Below are 24,278 nucleotides of genomic sequence, written 5' to 3' on the forward strand. Positions count from 1 at the left end.
AGCTGCACAAATGAGAATCCTGAGGGACTTCCACAAACTTGGGTCCCAGACCTGTCCCGGGGGTCCTGATTCAGTTAGTCTGCGCCAGACTCAGGCATCAGCGTATTGTAAAGCTCCCTGGGTGGTCAGAAATGACCAGGGTTGAGAATCACTGGTTTTGAGACAGAAACCCTAGACTTGGGATCAGATGGTCCAGCTGTAGGTGCCACCAGGCTTGCTGAGACAGGTTGGGGGGTCGGGGGATGCGCTGGGGGTTTGGGATGGAAATGCTATAACATTTGGTTGTGATGATCATTGTACAACTATAAATGTAATAAAATTCATTGAGTAATAAAAAAATAAATGAATGTAAAAAATTAAAAAAAAAAAAGAAACCCATAGCTCATCAAGAAGACAGAGTCCCAGAAGAAACAGACTCGTGGACATGGAGGACAGACTTGTGGTTGCCAAGGGGGAGAGGGAGGGAGTGGGATGGATTGGGAGTTTGCATTTGGAGTGGATAAGCAATGCGGTCCTGCTCTATAGCACAGACCGATGTCCAATCACTTGTAATGGAACATGATGGAGGATAATATGAGAAAAAGAATGTATGTATATGTATAACTGGGTCACTTTGCTGTACAGCAGAAATGGACAGAACATTGTAAATCAACTATAATAATAATAATAATAAAAAGACAGAGTCCCAGAGTTCCTGCTCAAGGGATATACATAACAACAACAACAAAAGAATCTCTCCAAATCTAAAGACTTATGAGCTGCCGTCTGAGGCCTCTCTCAGGCGCCGTCTGCCTCTTTGCTGAGGTGCCAGAGTCTGTTTGGAGGGTGCCCAGAGTGATTTTACCCTACAGGGCTTCTCCCTCTGACAGGGGAGCGCTGGAAATGTCCAGCGATTGGAGAAGATATAATTGCAGATGCTGCTTGGGATCTGTGAGCCGAAGCAGCTGCTGGGAGGACTGCCGCCCACCCCACCCCCACTGCTTTCCCCCAGCTGTACACTCCCTGCAGAGGGAGTCCCGTTCATTCGGAAGGGTCTTCCTTCTGGGGTAGGAAACAGCTACCACAGCCTTCATGTGGCTGCCTCCTGGGGAGGGGAGCTTATTTTATTTTGTAATTTTTAAATTTATTTTTGTCTTCTTAGGGCTGCACCCATGGTATGTGGAAGCTCCCAGGCTAGGGGTCGATTCGGTGTGCCCTGCCTACACTGCAGTCACAGCAACGTGGGATTTGAGCTGCATCTGCAACCTACACCACAGCTCACGGCAACTCCGGATCCTTGACCCACTGAGCTGAGCCAGGGATCGAACCCACAACTTCATGTATACTAATTGGGTTCATTACCACAGAGCAACGATGGGAACTCCGCTTATTTTAATCAGCGGTTTCTAAATCAGTTCAGCAAAGATCTAAATCAATTCAGAGATCTACACAGGATGACCTGGAGGCATTCATAGAAGTGCCCTGAGCTGGGAGTCAGCTGATGCTGATACTTGATGGCCAAGCCTTAGCGAGTGTATAAAGTACATCCATACACTCAGAGACTCACAGCAGCCCTGCGTAACAGGTGGGATCCCCCCATTGCACAAATGGGAAAATTAAGGCTGGGAAGGTTAAAGAACTTGGATCAGCCCCTTTTTGCTCCAGAGGGCGTGGGCCTCAGAGTCAGACCCCCAGGGGCCCAGTTCTGGTCTTGGGCGTGTGGCTTCATGACCGCCCTGTGCTTCTGCGTCTTCTCCTGAGAAATGGGGATAACCAGGATTTGCTACATCATTTGCTGGGCTTGGTGCAGAATGGAGCCAGGGCCCCGTATTAAAAAGTATTATGAATTTCAAGACGGTGAGAGTGGAACATGAACCCAAGCACAGGGCCCTGCGGGCTGCCTGGGTCTCTCCCTCTTGAAGCCTTGCTCTCAAAGTCGGCCCAGGGGGTGATAATGTCAACTTCACAGGTGGTTTCAAAGGTAAAGTGAGGGAGTTCCCCAGAGGAAACAAATCCGACTGGTATCCATGAGGATGCAGGTTCGATTCCCTGGCCTTGCTCTTGGGTTAAGGATCCCACGTGGGTTAAGGATCCCACGTGGGTTAACCTCATGGGTTAAGGATCCGGCATTGCCATGAGCTGTGGTATAGGTCAAAGACACAGTTTGGATCTGACGTTGCTGTTGCTGCGCCTGTGATGTAGGCTGGCAGCTATAACTCCGATTCAACCCCTAGCCTGGGACCTTCCATATGCCACAGGTATGGCCCTAAAAAGCTAAAAAGAAAAGTGGGTAAAGTGACAAATAGGGAGCCCTTAACAGTGCCTGGCCTACAGGAAACCCTAGACAAAGGGACACTCCCCGGGGACCTGGCAAAGGCAGAGCACCTGAGAAGGGAAGCCACAGGACACAGCCAGACCTGGACCTGGGCATCAGGAAAAACAAGGCCAGACGGTAATGCCACCAGGCCCAGGCCTGCCCCGCCAGGCAGGCCACTGGGCTGCAGAGGGACGTGACATTCCCCAAGCAGAAGACAGCTCCCGAGGGCGCGCTGCCCTTTCTACAGCAACCAGTGCCTGGGACCTGTGCTGAACACAGGGACTGCTGCTTAAACACACTCCTGGCTCCCTTTGGGCCCATGGTGGCTCCCATGAAGGAGGCCGTGCCAGCCATGAGCTAATTCCCCTGGCTGCTGAGGGAGCCAGGTGGGTGCAGCCCAGTCATTGCACCAACACTTCATCTCACTGTGACCTCATCTGTCCACTTGGACAACTTCCAAATCCACTTCCTAGATGGGAGCCGAGGGCAGGAAGGATGCTGGTGACCCATTCTCTCTCCCTCTCTCCTCCCCTCCCTCTCTTAGGGGGCCCTTGCTCCCTCACTCCCTCACCCAGCATTTTCCTAAGAACCTCAAAAGCCACTTTCTCCCAATTCGGATCCCCAGGCTCCTGCCTGCTCCTTCCAGTCTGCGGTCCTTCCCTAGAATTATCTCATTTCTTCTCCATGATGCTTAGTCTTTCCAACACTAAATACCAGGCCTTCTCACAGCCCTCATGACTTTACACAAGCTGTTCCCTCCACCGGGAACGCCCTTCCCTCCCTCTCCACCTCTGTTCGCAGGGATTTCCCCCTTCAAGTTGTCCTGGACTTGCCCAAGCTGTGTGTGCCCCCGGGGTGGCAACAAGACCATGTGGGGGAAAAAGTTATGTCATCACAACAACATTAGCTGCCGCTTACTCAGAGCGGATCACGCCAGGCATTGTTCTAAGAGCATTACATGCACAAACACATTTAATCCTCACAACACCCCTACGAGGAAAGTATTATCATTGTCTCATTGTCTCCGTGACACAGATAAGGAGACCGAGACGCAGCGAGGTCGAGTCCCTTGCCCAGGGTAGGATTTGCCTCCTGCACGTGCCACAATCTTAAGTGTGGCAAGTGTGAAGGTGGGATTTGAACCCCTGCAGTCTGGCTCTAGGTTGGCTCATCACACTGGGCTCAGGGGCTTCTCAGACTATAGCACTTCTACCGGGAACTTTCTCGATGTTTCTTTTCCTGTACTCTGAGCGTCATGAGGGCGAGGACCAGGCCCTACCTTCTGGCCCCCCAGCCCTCAGCACCATGCTGCCCTCCTTAAACGTTCATGGAATGAATGAGCAAACAGAGCAGGTTCCCTACCCGCATCCCTCTCGCTGTGGCTGCACCTGCTCACAGAAGCAGAGGGGACCTGGGCTTCCCCGTTTGTCCCTGGGGACTGCCCCAGACCCCGGGGTGCTGGACACAGGCTGTCAGGCCCCAGAGGACCCTGCCGTGGGTGACAAGACTGGGAGCTGGCGCACAGAGAGAGCGGTCCAGCATCACGAGGACAGCGTGGGGCCCTCCTCCACCTCCAGTAACGTGAGGCGAGGTGATTTCTGCCCAGTGTCCCTTCCCTCCCCTGGAAAGGGCATTTCTGTGCCCTATGAGGAAGCCACTCCCTGTGACTCTGAGGTTTCCCATCCCCATTGGGAGGTCACATGACTCAGATGGGGCCAATCAGAGCCTTCCTGGGGTTTTGTGCCAGGACCATCCAGAAGCTGGTCATGCTCCACCCTGGCCTGGGGCTGCCAGGGCCCAGCTTACTTACCACAGCAAGAGGGTCTGCCTGGGAAATGAAGCCAAGGGCACAACATAGTCAGAGGCCTCCAGGTGGGCCTTTGGGAAGCAACCTCCCTGACCTTGACTATAGAATCTACATATATTCTCTTTGGTTTAAGCTTCTTTGAACTGGGTTTCTGTAACTAACATAAGCCATGTGTTGGCCAAAGAATATAAAGAAACAGTGGATGTTTTTTGTTTGTTTTTTGTTTTTCTTTTTAGGGCCATGCTAAAATTCCAAGGCTAGGGGCTGAATGGGAGCTGTAGCTGCCGGCCTACACCACCGTCACAGCCACAGCAACGCTAGATCCAAACTGTGTCTGCAACCTACACCACAGCTTACAGCAATGCCAGATTCTTAACCCACTGAGCAGGGTCAGGGATTGAACTTTCATCCTCATGGATACCAGTCAGTTTCATAACCTGCTGAGCCGCAACAGGAATTCCTAATATTTGTTGGTAATTGTGCATGAGACTTGAGCTTGGCCAATCAGATGCCCCGGCCCAGGATTCTGAATCTGGTGTGTGAGGCCAGGATGGAGGGACGTCGAGCCTTGGAGGCAGGGGACATGGCATCGTCTTAGCCAAACCGTCCCTGCCGGAGGACTGTGAGAGGGTAAAATATCATGATGTAAGAAGAAATATAGGAGTTCTTGCTGCGGCAACGTGGGTTAAGGATCCAGTGTTGCTGCAGCTGTTGTGTAGGTCGAAGCTCCAGCTTGGATTCAATCCCTGGCCCCAAAACTTCCATATGCCGCAGGTGTAGCCAAAAAAAAAAAAAAAAAAAAAAAAAAAAAGAGAATATATATTTGATCTCTATCCCTGGTTCCTGAAACGGAGCTCCTAAGTGTAATTTCCTCAGTGATGAAAGCAACAGGAGTGCTTTTTGTTATAATATCTGAGCTCTGTCTCCAGTTCTTGAAACAGCCCTAGAGCATTCAGGTGAAAAGAGTATTGTTATTTATAACAAGCCCCCTTCGACCACACCTGAGTTTCTATTAATGCAGTGACTTTTGGAAACCACTCAAGATGGAGAGCTGCTGCCCAGGGGAACCAACCACTTGATGAGAGGTTTGGAATTTTCAGCCACATCCTTGACCTTTGGGGAGGAGCGAGGGGCTGGAGGTTGACCTAATCAGCAACAACCAATGATGTAATCAATCATGCCTACGCAATGAAGCCTCCATAAAACCCTGGCTGAAGGGGTTCCAAGTGCATCCAGGTTGGTGAGGTTCTGGGAGGGTGGTGCACCCAGGGAGGGCAGGGCAGTGCGGTACCTCCCCCCACACACCTTGCCCTGTGTGCCTCTTCATCTGCCTGGTAAATAAAAGCACGAAAGGTGTCCCTGGACGTTCTGAGCCATTTGAGCAAATGCTAGAAGCTGACGAAGAGGTTGGGGCAACTCCTGGTTTACAGCCAGTTGGTCAGAAGTACAGGTGACAACCTGGGACTTGCAATTGGTGTGGGAAGTGGAGGACCCTCCTGTGGGACTGAGCCCTTAACTTGTGGGACCTGATGCTACCTTTACATGGATAGTGTCAAATTGAGCTACATCACAGAATACCCAGGTGATGTCTGCAGAGAACTGGAGCATTGTTTGGTGTGGAAAACTCACACATCTGGTGTCAGAAGTGTCCCAGGGCTGTGGTGCGTGTGAAAAGCCAGCCCCCCAATGAGTGGGTCTCAGATCATTCATTATAGGGCTTCTCGCTGCTCTCTTTTCTGAGCTGCCCTGATTCGACCTGTTTGCTCTCTTGGGACTCTACCTCCTGCCAATTCTGTGTACACTTTACAATAGTACTCTTTTCTGCTGCTTACGACCAAGAGTGCTGACTGACCGAGGGGGAACATACAGTTCATGTGGGGAGGCAAAATACATAACTGAGGGCTAAGCTGTGTCATAAAATAACAAGAGGCTCCCTTCCCCACAATCCCACGTGTCCCTTCAAGGGGACGGCGCCATCTCCAGTTGAGAATGGAGAGTAGATGAACATTATCCTCTCAACAAAGTTGGTTTTTGGTTTTTTTTTTGTCTTTTTTTGTTTGTTTGTTTTTGTCTTTTTGCCTTTTCTAGGGCCGCTCCGGAGGCATATGGAGGTTCCCAGGCTAGGGGTCTAATCGGAGCTGTAGCCACCGGCCTATGCCAGAGCCACAGCAACACGGGATCCAAGCCGTGTCTGCGTCCTACACCACAGCTCACAGCAACACCGGATCCTTAACCCACTGAGCAAGGCCAGGGATCGAACCTGCAACCTCATGGTTTCTAGTCAGATTCGTTAACCACTGAGCCACGAGGGGAACTCCCTCTCAACGAAGTTTTATGAAGAGTCCATTCGCATTTTTAGTTGATGGGTGTCCTAACTTACAATCTACAGGCCTCGCTCAATGAGGACGTAATAATTTTCCTCATGTGTGAATTTACTATTACGCTGCTCCCTCTGGCAGAAGTGCCACCCCTGGGTCCTTGTGCATAAACTGACAAACGCTGATTTAAGGCTTGGGGACACATGCAGCACAGACTCCTTCGTTCATGCATGTGAGGCCCACGAGCCTCCCAGCAACAGACCAGTGGGTAGCAGAAGCCGGGAGACTGGCAAAAGTGGGAACAGACCCTTAGGACATCCTGGCCCTACTAGACCTGCCTTGCTGAAGAAATTCAGATCCTGTGGGGTCTAGGCCACAGTGTAGCCAGTTCTGCACTGCGGATGTGTCCCCACTGGGGGCAGGGCCCCTCCCTCTGTTGTCCCTTGCTGTGCTTTCTGCTGCCTCTGCTCATCTACCTTCTTCTTTTTTTTTTTTTTTTTTTTTTTTTTGGCTTTTTAGGACCTCACCCATGGAGATTCGGAGGCTAGGTGTCAAATCAGAGCTGTAGCCGCCGGCCTACACCACAGTCACAGAAATGCCAGATCTAAGCCGCGTCTGCAACCTACACCACAGCTCACGGCAACGCCAGATCCTTAACCTGCTGAGCAAGGCTGGGGATCGAACCTACAACCTCATGGTTCCTAGTCGGATTCATTTCTGCTGCGCCAAGACAGGAAGTCCCTGCTCATCTACCTTCTACCTCTGAGGGCCTCAGGCTCCTGAGTCAGGCCAGATGGACCACTCCCTACAAGAGAGCAGCCCTGTGGGCGTGCTGTGTTGTTTCCAAGCCTACAACCCTCATTAGAGAGACTCAGGCCCAGGGCTCAGGGGCTGCCCAAGGAGAGGCAGTGTCTTGTGGGGAGCAGGGCGCTAAAAGGAGGGAGCAGCAGCACCCATCTGGCTTCCAGTTTGAGGCCCACCTCCCACCTCTCAGCAAGGCCGCACAGCCCCACCTTCTACCCACAGGCTGTGACCTGAGTGGGGGCCAGAGGCTGCTGGGGGCTGAGGACACAGGGGACCCCAGCTCCTGGGCTGCAGGTCTGTCCTCTGGGACTGGAACCCATCTCCAGTGGGGGCTGCTGAGACCTGGGGAGTCACCTTGCCTCACCTGTCCAGGTCTACAGCCTCTCTTTTGAAAATGGGGTTGTTGCAGCATCTACCCTGGGAGAGAGAGGGGAGAAGGGCTGGGTCTTATAAATAAATTCAAGCTCAGGCCACAGCTCACACCTGAGTCTTTTTCTTTCCTTTTCTGAAACAGCTAAATCCCTTTTGGTTCCAGGTGGGTGACAGGTCAGCAGGTCTGGGATGTGGAGGTGGAGCTGTGATAAGGCAGGCTTTTCTGTCTGGGTTTCATTCTAAACCCTGATGCCTATCTTAAAGGGAGAGTCCAGGCCGGAGCCTCAGGACTGACCTCCAGTGGCCAATGGGAGCTGTGAAATCCCACCTGTGTTAAGCAGACTTTCGAGAAACCTAACGACGGGGCTGAGAGGCTGGGGGGCACAGCCCTGTGCCCACAGAGCTGCCCACAGGGGCCAGGGCGCTTTGAAGAGCTGCCAGAGAGCGTGTCTTCTCGCCTCCTCCGAGGTTGCCATGGTGACCGAAGCAGGAGGGGACACCCGCTGGTCTGGCCCTACTCAGATCATCTTTCCCAGCTCATCTTCATTCCAGGTCTTGGTCAGAGCTGGTGTTGAGAGTGTCTGGGATGGGGGAAGACATCGTGCAGAGACAGGACTCTGGGCACCAACTGTGTGCACGTGGTGAGGGTGAACTGAATGGGGACATTGTGGGGGGGGGCTTTGTTGTGCTCTGGGTGTGCGGTGGGAGATGCTAGTGGGGGAAGTGGCGGGGGGGTGTCTGAATTCCTCCCACGCATTGTGATGAACCCCACGGGGGAGGGAAAGCTGCCCACCAGGAGAACCTTCCACTTCCCAAACCCCAGAAGCCACTGGTTTGCTGCCTGGGTCACTTCCTCTTGCCACAAACCATCATGAGAGTCCAGCCATTTCCTCTGAGTTTGGGGCTGTGCTCCCCTCCCTCAAGCTCATTCCATCAATTGCCTCCTCCCTGATCTCACGCACTGGCTCAGAGGGCACTGCCACGGAGACCAGCTCTGACCCCCCACTGAGATGTCCCTGCTTCATTTTCTTCAGAGCTCTTTCCACTCACATACTCAGGACACTACAGGTTGATCTGCTTTCTTGTTTATCATGCGTCTCGCTGATGGGAATGTAAGCCTCTTGAAGTCAGTGATGTTCTCTTGTTCACTGCTGTGACCGTAACTCACAGAACAGAGCCTGGCACACAGTAGGTGCTTAGTAAAGTTGTTGAAAGAGTGAATGAGTGACTGGATGAATGAAAGAAAGACTTTCTGGGTAGTTGGTTTCATCCCCTTGTCTGTCCCTGGCCCTTGGTGGAACTCCCTTCTCTTCACTGGGTCTAAAGCTCTGCTTTGAAGCTCATTGGAGGCTTCCTCTGCAAAGCCCCTCAGGACACCCCACCTTCCAGGCCATTCTCTGAAGGCCTCTGTCACTCTAACAGCACACTGCAATGGGGGCTTCCCTGGAATTATTTTCGCTTTTGTGTCCTGAGCACAGGGCTCTGCAAACTGCAGGTGCTCCATACATGCTGAGGACAGCAGTGCTGTGAGCCAGGAAACAAATTCACACCTCCAGATGGTTTCCTGCCCAGTAGACCTCCTGCAGGTTCAAGGTCAGAACGTTTCTAGTGAGCCTGAATGGGGTGGGGGTGGAGGTGGGGGTTTGGGAGACTGGTCTCAGCCTTTCCCTGTAGCCTCATGCTTGATTCTGACCAAGTCTGCAAGCCCAGGTCAAACCCCACCCCATCCTGCAGTCTGTCGTCTATAGGAGTGAGCTCTTTCTGAATGGAACGGATCCCTCTCCCCCTGGCACTTCCCTGCATCAGTCTCAGGTACTAACCATCGCCCCCTCGAATCATATTAGTCATCTTTCTGATGTCCCTGTTAGATGGACAGCTATGTCTCTGTTCAGCCCCCTTCTGTGGGGACCACTCCTGTATCATTCCAGGTCCTTCATGACAGTAAGTCATAGCTCCCTGGCCATCGTCCCTGCCCCCAGAGATACCAAGTGTCCCAGACATAGACATTCATTTTAGCTCTTACTCTGACAGTAGTGACCGGTCCAGTGAGTGTGCATATGGCCAAGCAAGGCCAGTCTGAATAGTTCCCTGGGATTTAAATACAGACATTTGGAGAAATAAGGTATATTTTCTGCTGGGATATATTGGCTGCAGAGACCTAAACCTACAGTTTCCAGGGTCCCTCTTTCTCAGCCTCACAGAAGAAGCCCGTTTGCAATAAGAAGGATAAGCCTTTGGGAAGGAGGACGAGAAAGAGAGAGATCTGGCAACATCTTTCGAGCCGCTGGTTCCATCAGTGCTCAAAGACGGGCACGTCCCGATTCTATGCGCTAATAAATTCTCCTTTGCTTGAGTTAGTTTAAGCTGGCCTTCTGTCTCTCGCCATCAAAGGGGGCCCGAGTCACCGACGTGCACTAGACTATGAGACTCCAGAGTCACAATCTGTCTCCACGACTTGCCCACACTTCTCACAGCAACTTGCCTGGTGTCACCAGGTCAACTTTAATGCATATATTCTGGATAAATAAAAGGACGACATAGATGGCCGTTCTCTGTATCTGCACCCAGGGATAAGTGAATATTCTTAGAAGCAAAGGAAGTGGGGGGGGAGGTAGCCAGCGCTGTGTGCTCCAGGCTCGGTGTGGATGTCTAGGTGAACCCTTGGGGTGACCCTCAGACAAGACTAAAATTACTTCTACTTTACAGGTCACACGCAAATGAGGGAAAGAACCAGCACTTCAGCCCAACACCCATGCTTGGACCAGGTCCCCAGATGGCTTCACATGCAGAAAAGGGATGAAAAGCATACTTTTTTAGCAATTCAATGTTTTAAAACCCAGCATTTTTAGGAACCCCAGGGGCAAATACTAACATTTAAATGTTGTCATGACAAGGCTTTGTTTTCCTGGGCAATTGATCTGCGCAGGAGAGTGGGACTTAAGCACCTGGTCCCAAGCCCCTCTCACAGGCAGGAGCCCTGGTGGCAAGGAGACTGAGTCTAAGGAGAGTCTGACATCCATGGGAAACCTCCCATTCAAGTCACGTGGTTTGTTGGAACTGGAGCTCTGTACCCGGCCCAGGACAGAACTCACTTCACCTTGCCATGGACTTTCTGTTGCAGGGGTGGGGGTGGGGTGGGGTTCCCAGGCCAGCCCTCACTTCCTCACTTCCTGCTCCAAGCAGCCTGGGGCACTTTCCCACCAGGGGTCCCAGCACTGCTGCTGGGGGATGGGAATGGGGCCACCATTTTGGACAGGCCCAGCCCAGGTGGGCAAGACATGTCCTTGGCCTGGGAGTCAGCTCCAGGCCCCCCAAGGCAGGCTACTGTGTTGGCAACTCCTTTCCCCTCAGGGCTCCGCTTCTCCCCTTTGAAATGCACGCCCTTCCAAGTGCAGAGTCTGGACCACAGCACCGGGAGGGGCTGTCACTCTGTCATGAAGTCTCACCCACGCAGGGCAGGGGCAGAGGAATGCACTTACCCAAGTTCTCTCTGGCGTTTCTCCCAGGGAAATTCGTTTTCTGGCGTCCCGTGCTAACGGCTGCACCTCATCTTCTCACTCAGAGCTTCCGTGGCCACACCTGGAATCACGAGAACCACAGACACTTGGAAATCACCCTGCAGGGTGCAAACCTTTCCCCCACACTTGATGGCCTGGGCCAAAGAGGTCTTCCTCAAAGTTACCACAGAGAAACCACAAACCAGAGACGTCACAACACTTGCCTGGAGTCACACAGCTCTGTTTGAGGAGCTGGCTGGGCTTGGACCCACGTCCTCTGACTTCAAGTGGAGCTTCCATTGCCTAGAATATGGGGAAAGCTTGCTCTGTCTTGCTGGGACATTGTGAGCTCAGAATCTATAAAAATACTTGTTAAGGCCTCTGCACATTCAGAATGCTTGGTCCACGCTGAATAATTGATGGGCCCAGCTCTGGGCTGCAGAGACCGGCCCCCAGGCCTCCTGCTGTGAGGCTGGGAATGTGGAGACCTTTCCTATTCTATCCCCCAGTGAAGGACAGGCTGAGAAAACTGCCCAGAAAGAGTTGTGCATCCCCGTTGGAGGGGGGAGAGGCCCTGGCTCCCGGGAGCCAGAGATCTAATTTATTGCCTTCACTGAAAGGAGAGGAGGAGGCACAGGATTGCTGTGGGGAGGGGCTGCCAGGCCACCCAGAGTCGCCGCCACCCTGTCCCTTCCAAGGCTGTGAGGCCCTGGGAAAGGGCTGCTCAGGCACCTTTCTCCACCCAGCCAGGCCAGGAGAAAGGTGCCTGAGATTCTGAGGGTCCCCCAGGGGGGGTCGAGGGATTAGCCTTGAGAATTGCAGCATCTGAGCGGAGGTTCTCCTTCATGAGAACGTCTGACAAGGCAGAGATGCAGAGATGCCCAGGAAGGGAGAGGTGGTCTGTTGCCACCCGCTGCGTGTGATCTCAGAACTCTTCTGGCCAAAGGCCATGGAGGCAGGGATTAAGGGGCAGAAAGCAGACACAGAGTGGCCTTTAAAGCAATTTGCAAAGATCAAAGTAGAAGGTGGTTCAGGCGGCTGCTCTGACTTTCAGAACAGGCAACATTTCACATCTAAGGACACGGGGACAGTACACCTTCCCCCGTGGGGTGTGCCCACCCCACCAGATGGTATCCTAACTGGCATTTGTCTCGGCCCCCAACCTGGGCAGAGTTTGAGGTAAATAAGTCCACAGGGTAAGCGGCTTCAGCTTTAAGTATGAAGCGACCCAGCTCCAGCTCAGATGGGAGACAGCTGGGATGACTGGCTTTCTGTTTCACTCTGCATCACAGGCTCCAAAGTGCTTGCAAGGGCTTCCCAGGAAAGTTTGTGCAGTGCTCGTGCTTCTGCAGGTCACCTCACTGGCACACTCTTTCCCAGGCATGCTGACCTCTCGAGGGCTTGAAGGGCCCCCAGAACTCCCCTGTGTTTGGGCTCTTAGGGGTGGGGGGCCCAAAGTGCAGCCCTCCCTCTCCGGGGCCCAGGCAAAGCAGAAAGTAGGATGTGGGACCTTGCTTCAGCTTGAGCTTGAGCTTGAGCTGAATGTAGCCGGGATGCTGAGCTGCCTGAGTCCACACCTCACAGAGACAAGGGATCAGGCACAGGAGAAAGAGATGGAGTGAGTTAGGGCTGGGGCAGGGCTGGGGCTTGGGGGATGTGGGTAGATACCCGCCCCCCACGCCCCCAACCCTTACTAATTCCCTGATCTTGGGATCATAACGGAATCTATTGCAAAGCCTTGGAAGGCTCCAATGAGACAGAGTGGTATGTGAATTCTTACTTATGCCTCTAATAGGACTGCTACCTCCTGCTCATGACAGTGCTCGGCTGGACCTCTCCTTGGCTGCTGAACCACTAAAGTTAGCTCGTGCATTTCTGTACAAAAATCCGTCCAGAACACCATTCTACTGTCAGCCCAGGTCTCTGGGCTGCAAAAATCATCTTTTCTGGTTGCCACCTCTGATGGACTCTGCATTCCTTGAGGGCAGGTGTTTTATGCTTCCTTGGGGAGATGTCAGTGATTGATCTTAAAACCCTTATAGACACAGTGGTTTCACTGGGCCAGCTGCCACCAGCTTCGTTTAACAAGGGCGCATTCAAACCGCAACTTCCCAAACCTGGCCAGGGCTCTGGTACACACTTGGCTATCTTTCTCTCTGCTCTACACCAGACATTTCATCATTAGTAAGCAAATGTTAGAAATGCACTCTCCTTGGTGAAAACAGAGGTATTCAAGATATGTGGGCCAAACGAATTCTGCGACACTCTTTACTCTCGCAAGAGCAGGGTGAGAAAATCTGGTGAGATCTCAGGGTGGGAGCATGTGTGGTCACAGCTCCCAGAGAGACAGATGGTGTGACTTCACTGAGCCCACAGAACAGGCCATCTGAACTCTGTTGGACCAGTCTGCAAAAAAACATCGTTCAAAAAATTCTGCTACATGTGTGGCAGAATTCCGTCTGAGGCTTATTTTCATTCAGCCTGATCATGAGGTTTTCTCCCACCTTCCTCCAAGTTTTCAGTGGCTCTGGTCAAATGAATAAACAAACAACAACACAACAAAACCTAAGAGTTTGGCCCTAACTGGTAGGTCAGTGTACAGTAAATCGGTTTCCCCAGGGAGAGGCACACGTAAGTGCTCACGGGACAAGGGAGATAGTGTCACTTTAACTTGATAATGGACAGGGGTGACCAGGGCCCGAAGTGGCCTCCTGGTCAAGGATCCTGATCCAGAACCTTCCTGGGTCCTCATCACCCTGGACCACCCCAGCTGGCCTTCTGGGGCTGAAGTGCCTAGCTCGCGGGCTTCCTGGAGTGTGGGAACGCTGCTCAGCCCTCAGAGGGCCCTGAGCTGTGGCTGAGGTGGACGTCACCGCCTGGACCCATTATGTCCCTGGAAATCTGCTCTGAGCTGGGCCTTTCAGGACCTAAGGGACAAGCCCTGTGATGAAGTTTCTGGGAACCTGTGACCAGCTCCCACGTTTGGATCAGGATACCCGAGGGGAATTTCTGGCCATAATGGAGAGATCGCCTTGGAGATGTAGGGACTTGGTCTGTGTCCCGGGAGAAGATGAACCCCACCCCTTTCCGGGACTCTGCAGAGGCTGCTGGGCAGGGGCCCGGGAGTGAAGCGGCCCCTGATGCTGAAGAGTTAATGGCCCTCACCTTCCTGGACAGGCGGCTGTGCTCTGTGTTCCCTTCCTTAAGGACCTTTTAGCTAAGGACCTTTCAGCAGGTGAGCACTGTTATGGGTTGGGCAGGGGGTGTGTTGAGTCACGCTCAGGAGGAAAGGAGACAGGTGTGCAGCAGCACAACATCTAACTTTTCCAGCCCATGTCTCTGTCTTTTCCTTTCCTTCTGCACCTCTCCAAATCCAAAGACAAGTGTGGAGGGGCTTGGGGGGAGAGTAGGGAGGCCCTGGGCTTTCACACATGACCATGCAAGAGCTGACACCTGCAGTCTTCCTAACTCATGTTGACAACTTGACTCTCTGGAGCAGCTCAAACTCTACAGACCGAAGGCAGAGTTCCTTCTAAACCCCTGGCCCACTTCCTGGGTCCTCCTCCTTCCGGGTCCTCATGCCCACCACTCTCGTTTAACCCCCGCTCACCCCCTTTGAGGTCTGCATCAGAATTTGCCTTTTTCCTTCCTTTCTTCTCACCCCAATCCAAATCCCAGCGTACATGTGCATATTGAGCCTTCCCAGTAAATCCTAAAGGATTTCCTATGAGTGAGAACTCCCCCACCCCCTACTCTGTCAGCTGGGAGCAAATAGCTCCAATGATCATTCATCATCCACCTTTGCAAACAACTCTCCATCCCAGGCAAGCAAAGAGCCCTTTCCAGAGAAAGCACTGCTCCTAGAGGCTTCTGGGAATTCCAGACGCTCCTATGGCACACCAAGGGAGTTTTCCACCAGCTAAATTTACCTAGAGAAAGCTGCCTGCCTGTGTGAGAAGCCTAACAAGCAGTTTCTTGTTGGTTGGCCTGGGGCTCAGTGGCTCTCTCTCTCTCTCAGCCATAGTGAGGCACTGCTTCAATTTACTTCCCTGCCAGCATCCCTCTTGGAAGGATGCCAAGCCTGTAGATAGGGAGGCGGGACTGTTAATTCAGTGGAAATCCACGCATGTAATTGGGGAGGACGAAACAGGAGCCAGTGCATGAGAAGTTGGGGTCTTTGGGCAGGCAGGGAGGAAAAGGGGGCGAGGGGGGGACCCTTCTCTCGGCTTCAGGGGAGCCTGGCTGCTTTCTGGCTCCACAGGGCCCTCGAGATGGCAAGGGACATTCCCAGGTCACAGGACAAGCTCTGCCACACAAGCCTCTTTTCCTCTGGGTCTGACTGGTTTCTCCCCTACCGCCAGGCCTCCCGGCTTGGAGCTCCAAAAGCAGCCCCCCTTTGAGACCACTGTCTTATGAGTCAGGCACGTGGAGCTGAATCTCTCAGCTCTTTCACCAGCCCCATGAGCTGCACCGCGTTACTGAATCTCTTGGAGAGCCACTGGCAAAATGGGGGGCATAATGTCCCCTCAAAGGGCAATTGATTGTGAGGATAAAATGACCAGTGGGTGTGAAAGGCTCTCAAGCAGTGCCTGATCGGTAAACACAGTCAGGGAGGAAGAGCTGTCATCCTCACACACTTGGAGTGCAGCTTGTGGCTGCTTTGCCAAGTGCCTTATACACACGCTAGCGGAAGCTCCCATCCTGTGGATGTGGGCTGGAGGCGCCACGGCCCCCCTGCCCTCCCAGGACTCTGCCCAGCTCTCCACTCTCCATCCCCTGCCGGGTGGGGGCGGGGCAGGGCGGGACGGTCTCCAGGGCAAAGGAAAGGAAGCTGCTTTAGAGCCACGCCTCCCTTGGGCGCTGGGAGGATTGCCCTATGGGCGGACCTGGGATTCACCAGGAATGGCAGCAGGGAGAACTTAATCTGGGAGAACACGCCTGTGAGTTTAAGACTGGCGGTGGCCCCTGGTCCTGGAACTAAGCAGCTTCCAGATCTTCTCAGCAGGGAAAAGGGATGAAAACATATAAAGGCAATAGGGAATTTTTTTCAAAGCATTACTCTCAACCTGATTGGGGCAGGGAGACACCTGTCCCTTTGCCTCGGGCTGCAGACCTTCCCGCCTTCTCCTAGTGACCTGGGTGCCCAACCACAAAGCTGTCCTGCTCTTTCCTCAGGGCCCTTCCCGCTGGGCAGTTCCCTTTGACCACACTGGCCTCAGCCCTTCCCGGCACTTCTCCTGAGTTAGGGGTTGCATCCTTGGGGCAGAGACAACCACATCACTGAGCCTAAAGTGGACAGAGGGGACGAGGTGGGCTTGGAGAGAAACCGAGTGGGGTTCCTCCCTTTCAGACATCAAACCCCAAATCTCTACCCAGATCTTATCCCTTAGCCAGGACCGGAGATGGACTCCAGCCAGGCTGTCCTAACCCCCTGAGAGGAGCCAGCCCCCAGGAGAGGGTGAGGCAGGGCAGGAGTGCGGGCGGGTGCAAGATGTCCAATCCAGGGCTCATTGGGGTGGTGCGCCCCCAGCCCAGGGCTGGGCTGCTCTCCACCGCTGCCAGCTCTAGGGACCTGTGGCACCCCAGCCCCCACCTGTGATGGTGCCACGGCCACAGACACATCACCCCCAGCCCGGTCCCCAGACCTGGGATTGTCCCAGCTCTGCTGCAAACCCACCTTCCTGGTGCTCAGAGGCCCCTTCTAGGGGTGTCACCGAGATCCCCGCTTCCTCCTTTCGACGCGGGCTCCCGCTCCGCAGCCTCCTCTGGCCCCGGCTTCAGGGCTGAGCCGTATTCTGCCTCCCTTTCTCTCTTGCTCTTGTTCCTGTGAATTCTCAGCACTATTCTTTTTTTTAAGGGACTTTTTTTTTTTTTTTTTTTTTTTTTTTTTTGCGTTGCGTCAGGGCGGTTGCCTGGCGACGGCGGAGCTATTCCACCGCTAGCCCTTTGAGTCGCTATCCCCTCCTGCCTCTCATTCAAGTCTCCCCGCCCGCAGCTCCGGGGACCAGGGACGCGCCGGGGCCGCGAGACACGCCCCGGGTCCTAAAGCCCTTCTATCTGTCTGTTCCTGGCCAGGACCTGCGCGCCAGCCGCCGCCCCGCCTCAAGTAGAAGCAAACCACACGCGATGGCCAAACCCTAGATGAAACCAAACCCAAATAGACTTAAAAAAAAAAAAAAAAAAAGAAACCAAGAACCAAGAAACCAAGGCAGTTTTCACCCAAGAGTGGCAACGTGGCTTTGCCACCGTCAGCAGTTTGCCTGCGGGGAGCGGGCAGGAGAACCCCCTTCCAGCCGCGTCGGCAGGCCCAGCGCCTTCATTCCACCCACCAGCAGCTTAAGTTCCTACTACCAGCAGCAAAGCTCGTACTGAGGGCCCCACCATCACAGCGACTTCGCAGGGCAGATGTGGGTGTCCCCAGTTTACAGATGAGCAAACTGAGGCTCAGAGAGACTAAGTAGAAATAGATGCTCTGGGAGTTCCCGTCATGGCTCAGCGGAAACGAATCCGACTAGGAACCATGAGGTTTACGGTTCGATCCCCGGCCTCGCTCGGTGGGTTAAGAATCCAGCGTTGCTGTGAGCTGTGGGGGTAGGTCGCAGGCGAGGCTCAGGTCCCGCTTTGCTGTGGCTGTGGCATAGGCCGGTTCCTAGCCTGGAAGCCTCCATATGCAGTGGGTGCAGCCCTAAACAGCCAAAAAAAAAAAAAAAAAAAGAAGAAGAAGAAGAAGAAGAAAGAAAAGAAATAGATGTTCTGGAGTTCCAGTTGTGGCACAGCGGAAATGAATCCTACTAGTATCCATGAGGATGGGGGTTCGATCCCTGGCCCCTCTCAGTGGGTTAATGATCCAGCATTGTTGTGAGCTGTGGTGTAGGTCACAGTCTCGGCTTGGATCCCATATTGCTGTGGCTGTGGTGTAGGCTGGCAGCTTCACTCCTAGCCTGGGAACTTCCACACGGCCCAGGTCGTGGCCCTAATAAAAAGAAAGAAATGTTTTTCCAGATCTGTCTCCCAGACCAGCTGGGAGGTGGGGGGTTGGGGGGGTTGCCCGGCCCCAGAGCATGTGCTCGCCCCACTAACCACAGCTTGCCTGGTGGCACAGAATACTGTGTGCTGTGTCAACCCGTAGAGATAGTTGTCCCTGTTCCACCAGAGCCTGGAGCTCCAGGCACCTAAGATACATTCCAGACAGTGGCCAGTGCTGCCCCATCCTGGACTTTAGGATGGGTCCTGACTGTGGACAGGAGAGTCCAGCTGGGGGGAGAGGGGAGGGCTGGGGAATGCCTTTTCCTGGGACCTCCCACCTTAGGCCTGATGACTGGAAGTTGGCCTTACACTTAGGGCAGCCTAGAACATGGCCAAGTTCTTTCTGTAGACTCAAGGGGTTTGCAGAATCCTTCAGAGTCATCTCATCTGCCATGCTCACAGCAGCACTGGTGGTGCAGGGCAGGCGTTGTTATTTCCAGGACAGATGTATACACGGGGACAGGGGCTGGCCTTGTCTTCTGTGGGACTCAGCTCCCTGGAGGCCTGAGGCCTTAGTGCTGCCCCCTGGTGTCCATGTCCTTCACTGCATCTCCCCGTCAGTGCCCTGTCCCACTTCCTTCTTTCCCCCTTCCCTCGGACATTCCCTAAGGGACTTTGCTTAGGAGACATACCCCCTCAATGGGAGCACTTCTTCATGCCAACGGGCTGATACTTCTAAACTAGCAAGTGAACTTGAACAGGGGTTTTCTAGAGAGTCACAGCATCGATCCAGCCTCTTGGTTCTAACTCCTAAATATGGATCCAGTTCTTCCACGTCTACCCATGTCCTCTCTGCCACTGCCCCAGTCCACATCAGCTTGCCCCAGCTCTAGCAACAGCCCCTTGCTGACTGCCCTGCTCCCACTCTTGGCTCCCCACCCCTTCCCCTGAGCCAGCTCTTTCTCCACACCAGAGCAAACTCTGCAAAATGGAAATGCAATCCTGGCTTTTCTCTGCTTAAAGCCCCCCAACAGCTCTCATCCATTCCAGGGTCAAGACCTAGCATGGCCAAGCAGGCCTATGTGCTCTGGATCTGCCTCCCTCTTGGGCCTGGCCTTGCTTGATGCTCTGCTCTTCAGACAGATACTCTTCCAGGTCCTTCTACACCTGCTCTTCCCACATGGAGCAGGCTGCCCTCTGCCTCCTCAGGGAACCCAGGTGACATGTCCACATCATCCTGCCCATCTCTCCTTCATGGGCCAGTTGTCATTTTAACTTTAGTTGTGAGGTTATTTGATTAGTATCTGTCTTCCTCTGAGGCTGTAGGTTCTGAGGGGCAGGAATCAGGCAGAAGGCATGGTCCCAGCTTGGGGACTCTGCATCCTCATGGACTGGCTGTCCCAGGCCATGAGACCCTGGCTGGATGCTCAGCGTTTGCCCCACTGCTCATCAATGTATTCTGGCCCCCGCAGGTGGCAGGTGCTCCGGTGTCTTCTCGGTGGAGCTGTCCCACTCCATCTGGAAATGTTCTCTCCCATCTTCGCCCTCCCAGTCCCTCATTTGATGGAGCTCCTGTTTCTCGTGAGTATATTGCCTTCTGTCCTCACACTGATGGGCAGCCTGCCCAGGGCAGGCAGATCTTCCCCTCCTGCCTCCTACTCTGCCTGGCACATGCCTGGATGGAGGGTGATCAGTGAGGAGGACCAGGACAGTCAGCGAGGGAGGGACAAGCTAGAGGAGGAAAAAGAGCCTAGTCTCTGTTGGAACTGTCCTGCCTCTAATGTCTAAACATATGCAGGGATCAAATGAACTGCAGTTAGAGCTCTAGTGTAGACTAGTACGTAGCCATCCAAATAATATTCTCAAAAAATATTTGATGACATAGGACAATGCTAATGGTTTTATGCTAAGTAAATAAGACTGGAACACAAATGTTTAAGTAAATTGGACATGACGAAACCTTTCATTCTAATATTTAATATCTAATTGTTTCATATGTGTAGAAAAAAGATTGGGAAGTTATATGCACATATTGGCCCTGATTATCGCTGGGTGGCAGTATAGCAGGATTTTAAATTTCTTCTTGGCTTGCATTAATTTTCTACAATGAATTTTTTTTTTACTTAGAAATGTCAAGAAACACTACTATAGGAATTCTCATTGTGTCTCAGTGGATTAAGAACCTGACTAGTGTCCATGAAGATACAGGTTCCATCCCTGGCCTCGTTTGGTTAAGGATCTGGTGTTGCTGTGAGCTGTGGTATAGGTTGAAGACGTGGCTCAGATCCTGCAGTGCTGTGGCTGTGATGTAGGGCTGCAGCTGCAATTCTGATTTGACCCCTAGCCTGAGATGACCTCATGAATAAAGTGACTTTTGAGTGAAGATTTGAAGGAGATGAGGGAGTTGGTCCTGAGCTATCTGGAGGAAAGGTGTTTCAGGCAGAGGGAACAGCCAGTGCCAAGGCATCTTGTGAGGGCACATGCCTGAGGCAATGAAGGCAGAGCAGGGGCCCTCATGCTGAGGTGCAGCGAGCAGGGTGTTGACAAGAGCCATGGGAGATGATGCTGGGGAAGTGACAGGGCAGGGGTGCCAGCAGATCCCATGGACCTGGCAGAGACCGTTGTAGGGAATCTGCCTTTTCCCCAGGGAATGTACAGGATGCACAGCATGGGTGGATCTCTGCCTTCTTGGGCTCCCACAGCACAAAGCACTCTCTAAATTAGTCTTACCTATCCCCACCAGTGTTCTTAAGCTACTCAAGGACCAAGTCCTTTGTCTAAGGTCCTGTACATCCCTCATGGTAATTAAAATATGGTCCCTGGTCATTGAATGAGAGAAGGAAGGAAAGAAATTTCTGTTTGGCTCTATTTTCTACAGACACAGAGGACAATGAGTGACAGCCTTCCCTGCTGCAGGGAGCAATGACAACTCGCAGCCCCGGGCCAGAGTCCACTGGTTGCCACCATCTGCCTTTGGGAGGGATTTTCCATCGTGGGCCCAGCGTTGCAAGAGGATCCAGGAACTGTTTGTCACTGGGAGGTGTTGATGCTGGCAACGGTAATGGCTCTTTACTGCTCTTATCTCTCAGAAGGGCTTGATTCCGACTGAAGCACAGAACGGAGACGGGACCCAGCTTCCCTTCCCACAGGGAACCAGGTAGTTCCATGAGCACTAAAGGGCGCCTTGCTCTCTGCACCCGGTGCTAGGCATCAGGGTGCAGTGCCCGTAGCTTATTGGTGTAGGAAGTAATTAACAAAGCATCTACCTTAGACCTGGAGGTGAGGAGGTGACAAAGGCCATCTAAGCCCAGCTGGGGAAGATGCGGGAGTTGGCTAGGAGAGGCAGGGGAGGCCTGACACGTGTGCCAGGAGAGGGAGCTGCACTTTCAAGGGTGCATGCAAGTTGGAAGATGCTTGACTATTGCTGATGTGAAGAGCACAAGAGGGCGTGATGGGCCCAGCTGAGGTCTTGGACCATGAACCTGAAGGCAGGGAGTTAAGAAGGATGCCTGTTATGGCTTTTGTGTCTTAGAAAACTTGGATGGATGAGGGGACAAGACAGGAGGCAAGGAGACCACTAAAGAGATTGTTTTCACTTTACCAGTGGTGAGAAATATTGGGCATCTAGACTCCCAGGGGGGAGTGGCTCACCGCATTTCCCAGGTGATGCTGAACAATGGGGAGAACATCATGGGGGGTGGGGGGGGGAGGGGTACAGCAGGGGATCTGGGGGCAGGCAGGCTCAGGTTCAAGTCCTGGCCCTTCTGTGACTGCTGTGTGCCTGTAAGGGGTCACCCAAGTTTTCTGAGCTACAGTTACTTTATCTGTAAAATGGAAATCATGTTTATAGTACTAGCTTTACACATGGGCAAGAGGGCCTGCCATGGATGTCATGTTTTAGAGAACCCTGTGGGGGGGAGGTCTCCCCAAGGTGAGCGGGCTATGGGGCCAGAGGTCACGACCCCTTCATGTCCACTCCTTCCCTATTCTGTGCTCTAAGTAGCTGGGATCCAAGAATTTTCTGCCCCAATGGCCCCCAGGTTGGACTCTTAGAATGGGACTCCCTGACTAAGCCCAAGGGCCCTTGGGTCAGAAAAGAAAGAGGCCTCATCCCCTGCCCCTGTGGTTCCAGGGGTCCAAGCATTTGGATTTGGAACGTGCCTTTGAAGTTGTTATAAGGATATGTTTGTCCAGGCAAGAGGAAAGGACAAATATTGTCTAACAGTTTGTTAGCTCGGTTTACAACTCTCAAATATTTAGACACATGGCATGGGGGCCTCCATTTATGCGCCGGCTTTGGCTCTCTCAGTGTTGGGGTGGGCCTGATTACAGGCCTGGCTTGCCGGTTTGTTTAAGAAGCCCAGGACACGGCACACAGTGTGAGCTCTTGCCACCCGGTCACTCTCCTCTCCATGTGGCATCTCCTGCAGAGTCTGCACTTTTGTCTTATGGACCCTTGTAAGAATCACCATCTAGAAGATTTGGCAGGATATTTCCAGGCCCGGCACAGCACATTCTGAGTGACAGCTGGAATGAGGCCTCCCTGGGCATGCATGGTGCTGGAAGGAAAGCAGAAATGATGCCACTAATGATGGCTGTGAAGCAACCCTGATGGTCAGGGGAGAGCCTTCTAGATCCTTCTAAGCATCATCTCACCTCCTTTGAACATGGAAAGAGCCCTGGATAGGAAGCAGGAAATCCAGGCTCCAGTCCTGGCTCTGTTAGTAATTAGACCTCTGTCCAGTCACTTGAATGAAAGGTTCAGCTCTGGCATCTTCTGACCCAAGATTCCATGGCCCCTCCCACCCACTGAATGGAATGCATCATGCTGGGCAGAAGACAGGACCAGAAACTGCAAAGCGGGAGGGCCAGGCAGATGCTGCAAGTATAGGTCAGCAAGAGGTCAAGGCCAGCTAGACTGAGAGAAAAAGAGTCCTGTGGGCTTGTGGTTAAGCAGTTAAGAACCTGATGTAGGGAGTTCCCACTGTAGCTCAGCAGATTAAGAACCTGACTAGTGTCCATGAGGATGTGGGCTCTATCCCTGGCCTCGCTCAGTGGGTTAAGGACTGAGTTGCCATGAGCTGTGGTGTAGGTTGCAGATGTGGCTCAGATCCCACATTGCTGTGGCTGTGACGTAGGCCAGCGTCCGCAGCTCCGATTTGACGCCCCAGCCTGGGAACTTCCATATGCTGCAATTGCAGCCCTTTAAAAAAAAAAAAAAGAGGAGTTCCCGTGGTGGCGCAGTGGTTAACGAATCCAACTAGGAACCATGAGGTTGCGGGTTCGGTCCCTGCCCTTGCTCAGTGGGTTAACGATCCGGCGTTGCCGTGAGCTGTGGTGTAGGTTGCAGACATGGCTCGGATCCCGCGTTGCTGTGGCTCTGGCGTAGGCCGGTGGCTACAGCTCCGATTCAACCCCTAGCCTGGGAATCTCCATATGCCGCAGGAGCAGCCCAAGAAATAGCAACAACAACAACAACAAAACAAAACAAAACAAAACAAAACAAAACAAAACAAAACAAAACAAAAAACAAAAAACAAAAACAAACAAACAAACAAACAAAAAGAACACAGTGTAGTTTGGGAATTCCTGAACTTGATTATTCTACCACTGAGAAAATCTAGACTGTGAACATGGATTTTAGAGGCAGAAACAAGGTCAAGTCAAAAAAGAAAAAGATAATCGATTGTGGAGTTCCTGGCATGGTGCAGCGGAAATGAATCTGACTAGGAACCATGAGGTTGTGGATTCGATCCCTGGCCTTGCTCAGCGGGTTAAGGATCTGGCGTGGCTTTGAGCTGTGGTGTAGGTCACAGATGCGACTTGGATCCCACAGATAGGGCTTGGATCTTGAGTTGCTGTGGCTGTGGTTTAGGCCGGCGGCTACAGCTCTGATTAGACCCCTAGCCTGGGAACCTTCATATGCCGCGGGTGTGGCCTTAAAAAGACAAAAGACAAAAAAAAAAAAAAAAAAAGAAAATAGGTAATGGATTTCTTGTTATCCATCACTAGGGAGGGATTCTGGGGGAAGCCGCTCAGTGGGTCTTCATATTCATCCCCCTTCCAAGACTTGAACCTCTAATCTACTTTATCCTTAGCTGCTCTCCTAAAATCAACTCAGACTGACAGCCCTGTAGAAGTTGAAGCAAAGGAGATACACACTTTCCCTCCCACCCTATCCCAACCAGCAAGATGAGGAGGACAGATACTGAGCTTTG

At 52.8% G+C, this 24,278-nt stretch overlaps 1 protein-coding gene and 1 long non-coding RNA gene across 4 annotated transcripts in view; one reads left to right on the plus strand and one right to left on the minus strand.

Moving 5' to 3' along the window:
- Positions 1-16,920, minus strand: part of FAM167A (family with sequence similarity 167 member A) — a 40,084-nt gene extending 23,164 nt beyond the window's left edge. For all 3 annotated transcript variants that reach the window (XR_014826511.1, XM_021072831.2, XM_084994671.1), the window contains exons 1-2: positions 16,772-16,920; positions 11,077-11,176 (exon numbers count right to left, since the gene is read on the minus strand). The gene's annotated coding sequence lies outside the window, so the exon portion shown is untranslated. The remainder of the gene's footprint in view (positions 1-11,076; positions 11,177-16,771) is intronic.
- Positions 14,201-21,062, plus strand: LOC102162443 (uncharacterized). The gene is made up of 3 exons (XR_299724.4): positions 14,201-14,329; positions 19,533-19,641; positions 20,939-21,062. It is a non-coding gene; the product is annotated as an uncharacterized LOC102162443 (long non-coding RNA).
- Positions 21,063-24,278: the final 3,216 nt, after the last annotated feature.

The sequence above is a fragment of the Sus scrofa genome, chromosome 14 (assembly GCF_054392235.1).
Source record: "Sus scrofa isolate SSC_HxYL_T2T_F1_AM1 chromosome 14, Sscrofa_HxYL_maternal_Yorkshire_Landrace_v2.0, whole genome shotgun sequence".
NCBI lineage: Eukaryota > Metazoa > Chordata > Mammalia > Artiodactyla > Suidae > Sus > Sus scrofa.